The sequence below is a fragment of the Saimiri boliviensis genome, chromosome 8 (genome assembly GCF_048565385.1).
Source record: "Saimiri boliviensis isolate mSaiBol1 chromosome 8, mSaiBol1.pri, whole genome shotgun sequence".
Classification (NCBI taxonomy): Eukaryota; Metazoa; Chordata; class Mammalia; order Primates; family Cebidae; genus Saimiri; species Saimiri boliviensis.
This window is the reverse complement of record NC_133456.1, coordinates 86,728,783-86,736,724: the sequence shown is the minus strand read 5'-3', so window position 1 is coordinate 86,736,724 and position 7,942 is coordinate 86,728,783. Positions and strand designations below refer to the sequence as shown.

The 7,942-nt window shown below is 41.1% G+C and overlaps 1 protein-coding gene across 10 annotated transcripts in view; it reads left to right on the top strand.

Annotated features, from left to right (window-relative positions):
- Positions 1–110: 110 nt before the first annotated feature.
- Positions 111–7,942, top strand: part of SETD5 (SET domain containing 5) — an 84,071-nt gene continuing 76,239 nt past the window's right edge. For 6 of the 10 annotated variants that reach the window (XM_010337837.3, XM_074404850.1, XM_074404846.1 and 3 more), the window contains exon 1: positions 111–456. The gene's annotated coding sequence lies outside the window, so the exon portion shown is untranslated. The remainder of the gene's footprint in view (positions 457–7,942) is intronic. The other 4 variants (XM_074404849.1, XM_010337836.3, XM_039478566.2 and 1 more) reach the window with 1 other exon arrangement.

Below are 7,942 nucleotides of genomic sequence, written 5' to 3'. Positions count from 1 at the left end.
GGCGAGCGGACCAATGGGTGCGAGGCGGTGGGCGGAGAGGCCAATGGCGCGGCGGGAGGGGGCGTGTCTCGGGTGCCCCTGGCGCCGGCGCTGGGAATCCCCGTGCGGTCAGTGGCGTTTCCGCTCGGGCAGCGGGCTGAGTGAGCTGCCGCCGCCGCCGCCGCCGCTGCCGGGGGAGGGGCGGCCGCCGCCCGCCTGCGCTCAGAGACTCACGCAGCCCCAGTCCCGCCAGTCCGCCAACACAGTAGTGCCGGCCCTCCTCTTTCCCTGGCCCTCCCCCCTCCCCGCCTTTGGTTCGCTCCGCCTTTCTGCCCCCCACCCCCACCTCACGGGTACGGGCCATTCCCGGCCAGGAAACGCCGTGGCGCCGCGTTGGGCCTAACTCGAGTCCTGCCGCCTCCCGGGAGTGCCGTGCGCCGCAGCCCGGGCCCAGGCCCCGGCAGCGCCTGGGACAAGGTAAGGGTCCGACAGAAAAGAGACCGACCCTCACGATCGGGCCCCAGGGGAGGGAAGGGTCACCTCCTCCGTCTCCCCGCGCTTGCTCTCCTTGGGTCATGGGCCTGGCCCTCCCCAAGCTCTTAGCAGGAGGATGCTGCCCCTTCTCATCCCCCTCGCCGCCTCGCACACACCGTTGCACCCCTTTTTCCTGGGGAGAGAGGCCCCTTCTAATCTAGGCGACCCCATTCCCTTTTTCATGTCTTTCCTGGGTCAGGACGCTTCCCCTCCCCCCACGCCTCTTCACCCCCTTTCTTGGGAACTGCCTACTCCACGTTTACCTTTCCCTTGAGGAGAGGCCTCTTGCTGCCCTCCGCTCGAAATGCACAGGCATACTTTTTTTTTCCTCTCCCGGATCCCCCCACTCCCCACCCCCGTTCTCGCGGCCTTGTGACAGACAACTCCGATCGCTCTGGGGGCCCCGATCCTCCCCTCCGTAATCTTCCTGGACGCCTTCCCTCTCGTTTTCTGGCTTCCCACCTCAGATGGCTGCTTCCCAAAGGCATTACCTTCGCCACCCCCACCTCGCGTTCTCTGGCTTCCCGTGGCGTGTGCCCCAGCGTGTCTGAGATAGCCTCATTGAATGTGTAGGGTTCGAGCCTGGAGTTGAGCCAGATTGTGTCGTTTTACTTGCCTTGGGCGTGGAGAGCGATCTTGTGAGAATATCTTCAAAGGCAGCATATTTTACCCTTTTTGAATTCTCTTTTCCTCTGCGTGTAAGTCGGGGATGCGAAGAGGAGGGTGGGAAAGAGCCCTGGTTCAAGTAGGTGAATCGCGTGAGAGGGAAAGTTTAACTGTTGGGAAAGCCCCTTCTATGCTAATTGATTCTGTAGAGCCCTTGCTTGTCTCACTTCTTGGGCGTCAGTGGTCTTTCTCTTGGATACGGATGCTGCAGCCAGCTTTGCTGGTCTGGGTAAGGGGTGCGTGTATGACCTGCATTTTCTGCTTTCTCATGTTACTTCTGCAATGTATTCACCAGTAACTCATTTCTTGCCCAGACCTTTGGGTTCCACTGGGCTTTGTCTATATATTTAAGTTCATTTCTCCAATTTCCTTCATGCACATAGGTACTTGAACGAATTCCCAAGCTCTCTGCTAATTCCCTTCATCACTTGACTAAACAAGTTGTTTTTAGATGACATAATTGTGACCAAGGTCATATTTACATTTCTTTGTTGGGCAGATGTTACATAGCTATACTTGTGATTGGGGAGGATCCAGCTGAGTGGAGTGTGCTGAGCTTTTCAGGAGAGTGTGTACTCCCTATTTGAAATTATTTTCTGGTTGTTAATTTTGTTAAGCGTTTTTAGGTCACAGAGAAAGTTCTAAGTGGTAATTTTAGATGTGTGGGATCTAAGGTAGGACTAAAGCAGAGAATACTCACATAATCAGAGGTGTCTGGGCTACTTGGTGGACACAGGGCGTTTTTTTTCTGTTGGATTTCTTCCAGTTTTCTCAGGATCATTAGTTCTCTTCTGTAGCCAAAAATTCGGGCCCGTTATGGGATTGGAGTCTTTAAGGTTCACTCATACTGTCATGTGTAGAAAAACGAATTGTTATGCCCTTTGGTAGGACATGACACAAGGCTGTGTTTCTAGCTGCAAATTTAAATTCGACTGTAGAGTGCTTGGAAAATTGGCTTTCAAAAGACCAAAGCTTAATCTTTACTCCTAAACTGCTGGCTTAATTAAAATGGATATTTAGAATTCGGTAAATGTTGGTTTTTCTGATAAAAGGCCTTGGCTTAAAAGGGTGACCTTAGGATTGTTTCTTTCTAAAAGCATAATTCCACCCCTTCTGGCTTGGAGCACTGGTCCAAAAAAAAAAAAAAAAAAAAAGTGTGTGTAAGGAGTGGGGGTGGGGTAAAGAGAAGGTTGTTCCTTTGGGTTGGATCACAGGGGTGAGTATACAAGGCAGCAGCAGCTGCTGGCTCTGGAGCTCTGGTTGCTACGTGAGAAGCTTGAGTAGTGCTGGCTGCTGTCTCCAGGGAAGGACAGCAGTGCAGCGTCCATTAATGCTGCTGGCTGCAGGGAGCAGCACTTAGGCGATGGCTGCTTCAGGACTAAGAAGAAACCTTGCTTTCCTGGGAATTTTCACTGCTGAGCTTTTTTGCTTTTTATTGGTTTGCTTTTTATTGGTCGGGAGATGGGAATTAGCAATTCATAACCTACCCATTTATGGCTATTGACATCTGGAAACTGGATCATAGTTAAAGACTTTCTTTTTTTGTTTGTTTGGTTTTTGGCAGATTTTTGTTTTTTTTATCTAGACATTTTTGCTTGGATAGGACTGAAACTTCCATTAGCGTTTTAATGTTTGAATCAGTTTAAAAACCAAAGCGATAATTTTGAGGACCTTTCTGATAACCACAATGGGAAAAAAAGTAACAGGAATTTTTTTCCTGCAACTGACATGTCATGTTTTCCTCCATCTCTTTAATCATTTAATCAATTTTGATTTTTTTGTTACATGCATGCTTCCTTCCTGTCGATTAGGGTATATTTACCTTATAGATGTTTTGCTAAACATTTTACTAAACTTGGACTCTTAAACTCTAAAAACAGCTGCCATTTTGTAGTGGTTTCTAAATAAATATTTCTTCTTAACTTGTGTATTAGTAATAAACTCCAGATTAGATATTTTATTTGGAGTTTTAACTTGTAAGATGGATTCATTATAGGTGTGTTAGATACAGCCTTCTGACATCACAAAGATATGTTTTTGGCTGTGATCCATCTGAAAAGTAGGACAGACCAAAAGAAATATGCAGAAATTGAATAAGTCTACTTCAGGATACTGAGAAGATGGCCTCTGAGCCCCTTAGGTGATTTCCCCTCCCCCACAACTCCTGAACATTAGGATGATCTCTGATCAAGCAAAACAATCTGAGCATGGAATTACTTGAAGGAGAACCACCCCCAATTATATGCAATATTAGACATGCCTGTGTGCTGTTTTTCTCCCCCAAGACACTTATCTTATACTTTTTTCCTCTCAGAATTTTGATTTGTTCATTTTTGTGTAAACGTACTTAAATCCCACAAACATCTATAGTTTGTAGTAAGTATGACTCTGGCATTTGTGGCAGAGAACCAAAAAGAATGGAAATGAGTTTTGTCATTCACAAATGTGGCTCACGTTGTTTTCCCAGTAATAAAAGCAGACCAATGAAACAGAACCTTTAATGGATACTATTTTAGGTGGTTCCAGTTCTTTTTACTATCACATAGGTAAGATGCAATATCAGATAAATATGATTTCATGTGTACTGGCTGTTTGACATACTTAGGGTGTGAGATAGAAATGTTTGTAGTTTTTTACTATGTGGCTTACATTACCATATAAAATAGTTGCTTTTTCACTCGAATTTCCGTTGTTGGGAACCTTTTGTGGTCTTGAGAAAATCATTTTCTGAAGGGTCATACAGGCCCTTTTTTCATAAAAGGATTTACTTAAGTAATACGCTTGAAAACTTTTTTATATTTTTTAATACTTTTTTGGTGTTCAAGAACTGACTTTCTGAAATTATTCTGGCTTTTCTGGGGGGAATGACTATTTCATTTTTACCTTTGATGGGGCATAATAAAGTGCAAAGTACAGATTTGCAGATAACCACTTTTGCTTTATCCTTTTCATATTGAAATAACTTGTGAAACATTAGGCCATAGTTGGCAGCAGTCAATGACTGTTGGATACATTATCCAACAGGAACTGTTAAAATAAAAAATTTTAAATATTTTTTGTATAAATTCTTGTGATTCATCACTTTAATTTGAAATTAGAAGGCCTAGAAGTAAATTTTATTTATAAAAATTGTATTTCAAGTTTTGAAAACTGAAACTTCTTGGCCAATATAAAACTGCAAAATGTATAATATGTATTTGATAATATGACTGGTAGTCATTCGTAATTAAAAATGTCCTTTCGAAGGCATGCTTTAGAAAGCAAGTGTAATGCACCTATGATGGGCAGGCACTGATACCATTCCTTACTGCCAAAAATTCCAAAATATGTAGTAAAATGATTGATTTCTCTTGTGGTTGGAATTCTGGGAACTTTGTGAATGGTGGAGAGACTATAGTTTCCTTCACTTACCTATATACATTTTGTTAAATCAGTCTTATGAAACTGTCCTATTATATCTTTAATTATGAATTGGGTAAAAGATACCCAGTAACTTTAAGGGGAGGTTCTGTTAGAAAGCATTACGTTGGAGAATTCCCTTACCGTGGGACAAAATGTGTCCAAAGTCTTTAACATTTAGTGAAGGGAACTATGGGATATAATAAAGAAACAATGAAGGTAAGCTCAGTCTGCTTTTTATGTGCCCTCACTGAGCAAGGAATTTGTAATCCCGTCGTGCCTCACTCGGTTATTCTGTGATATTGATTTTGTTTGCTGAATACCTGAGAGAATACCTTACTTAATGTAAGGTCACATTAAGTATGTTTGATATGAAGACAGGAATTTTCTGCTTATTGGAATAATGTCTTAGTATTTTTTAAACACTAAGTTTTTACAACAGGTCAGTTTTGCCTGATGCTTAGGTCTGTTGCTTTGGTTGGGCTGCTGCTTTCTCTTCTGGATACCTTGTGGTATAAGGATTCCCAGAGCTTTCATGGCAGTTTGAAGTAATACGAAGCATTGCCTTAGCCATGTTAGTTATGTGTGCACACTCTTTGGCCTATGTTATGAATCACAAAAATCGGCAGCTATAGGAATGTATGCAGAATAGGTTTCTGTCTGGGGAATCAAGTTTTTGATTTGTGCTACCTAATGGAGGGAAAAATGCCGAATTTATTGCTGCTCTATTTGAGAAATAGATGGAAGCATGGGAGGAGCCAGAGACCTCTGCAGCAGGATTTGGTCTGAGTAGAAAAGGAAGATTTTTGTTTCAAATTGCCAGCTGCTTATGTCAGACTGACTCCCTTATTATGCCTCCAGTAGGCCTGTCAATATGGCCAAACAGCTAGATAAGTGCGGGGCAGGACAAAGGGCTCTTTGCACAGCAGGGAGGCAGAGTTGGTGGGGGAGGGGCAGGAGGTAGGAAAGGCAGGAGGAGGTTCTTTTCCCTGGGAGATTATTCAGTTTGGCATACAATTAAAGAAATCATTTTTAGTTCCCACTCAAGCATTGAATTTTTGCCAGCCACATACTGTTAACCCCAAATTTGATACATTTCAGAATATCTTGTAGGGACCCACGGTTGGGGGGCGGGGGAACTAAAGCTCTGTATACATTAAAATAAAATAAATCCCATCCTCTGCACCCTCCCAAGTACAAGTCATCTCCCGAACTGTTAACCCCAAATATGATACATTTCAGAATATCTTGTAGGGACCCATTCTTGCCAAGGGGGAAAAAAAAAAAAAAACCAACTAACTAAAGCTCTGTATTGGTAAAAATAAAATAAATCCCACCCTCTGCATCCTCCCAAGTACAAGTCACCTTCCAATAAATCTGTTCTAGAGCTGAATTCTCAGTAAGAAATGGAAAATAATATTTGTCTGAATAAAAACACATTGTAATACAATGTATTTATTTGGGTTGGGATTGAACCAGAACATGGAGAATAATTTATTTCCCTTTATGCAATAGTTGCATATCATTGTTGTCAATTTTATTTCATTAAGATGGAGAGCACCTGACTGCATTCATGTGTTGGATTGCCATCGTGTAAAATGCTAACTGAAGACAGGCTACTTTTTATTTCAGCCTCATCCTTAGTTCCTGGAGAACCTGATATTCCCTGGAGATTACTCCCTCCCCCACCTTTTAGTTTAGGCAACCTCCTTTGATAGATTTGTGCTTAGCTCCCATGCAAGTGGGATGGTTGCATCCAGTTTATTAGATTTAATATGAATCATAGAGTTGGAAAAGATCATTCTGTTGTCTGGTTCTTTGAAACAAAATCATAATGAAGTATTTTGAAATTTAGGTCCCTGTTGAAGTTTTCATTAAAATGTTAAAGGATTGGTGTTCCGAACAACACTTTAATTACTTTAAAAATAAATATTTTGTGCCAGTTCTTTTTTAAAAAATAATTTCATTTACAGGCAAATTAGCTGGCAATTATTTGAATTGTGATAGGATTTATCTTTTATGAAGGAATATATGACAAGGTTTTAAAAAATGTTTAATGTATTTTAAGAGACTTTAATTTTTAGAAATAATTGGTTTAAACAGTTTTCTAAGAGCACATTTGTTGCTTGGGGTAAGGTACCACCTATATTGCAATGTTACTAAACTAGCCTTAAAGTTTTCCCTTCTGTCTATATTCCATGCAACAATAAAGGGAACCGGAATGCTAATTTCTATTTATGGATTATCGAAGCAGAGGTGTTTTAACCTAATTATAAGCAAAAAACTGCCTTTAGTACATGTTGTAATATTAAGCAAGCCTGACCAAGTTTTGTGTTATTTCCCTCTGTAACAGAAAATTGGATGTGTTTCCACTTAACATTATATTTTTATATGTAATGGTCTTGGCAGTAATGATGTAATATTTTGAACTAAAAAATAAATTTTGAGTAATTATTATTGCAATTAGAAGTTTCTCATCAGTAAAATAGCAACAGCATTAACACAAAATCTAGTGAGCCTGTATTTTATATCACTGCAGAAATTTAGAGTAGTCATTTATCCACACGGATTATTTCCATAAATTTGTGGGACTAAAATAGAAGCCGTCTAGTCAAGCCACAGTGTCTATACCAGACAGTTTTCTCTGCATGTGCTATGACCCACATTGCTAGTATTAAACATCCTTTGCACCCTCCCCCTTCCCAGATAATTAGAAATCTCCTCAGTGTAGCTTCCATTGGTCCTATTACCTGGATCTTGCTAGAGGCCCTAAAAAGTTCCTGGCAAAAGTAGGAGTAAGGGACCACATTTTGATTCCAGAGATTTCGATAACTGTTAGGGCTCCCCAAACAGCTAATCTCATTTTCACTAGTTTGAGGCTTAAGGCTAGAATGGAGGTGAAACACAAGCACTGTACCTCATCTTGCCTGTGCAGCTGCTCCACCTTATTTCCTGCTATTATTATCTCACAACGCCTCTTCCCAGCAAAAAGAAACTAGGACAAAGGCGGAAATTGGATGGGCTAATGTGATTTTTATTATGCTTAGGTTGTGGGCTTGTTTATATGTACTTAAATACAAAGCTAATTTGACCCATTCTTAAAAGTCTCTAGTGATAGAGATTTTATAACTTCTGTGTCTTCTACTTTCTTTCTTGGTAAACCATTTAAGATTCTCAGCCTTACAAAAACAAAAATTTTAAGAATACTTAATTTTCATTGGCACAGTCATTATTGCCACCAGGTGCCACTGTATTATTAGCTTGAAGAAAGGTGGAATCTCTTCTGTAGATAATATCTGCAATTTGTATTGGAAAGTACTAATTTGTACTAACTCAGATTTAGGACTAAAATAAGGTTAAAAAA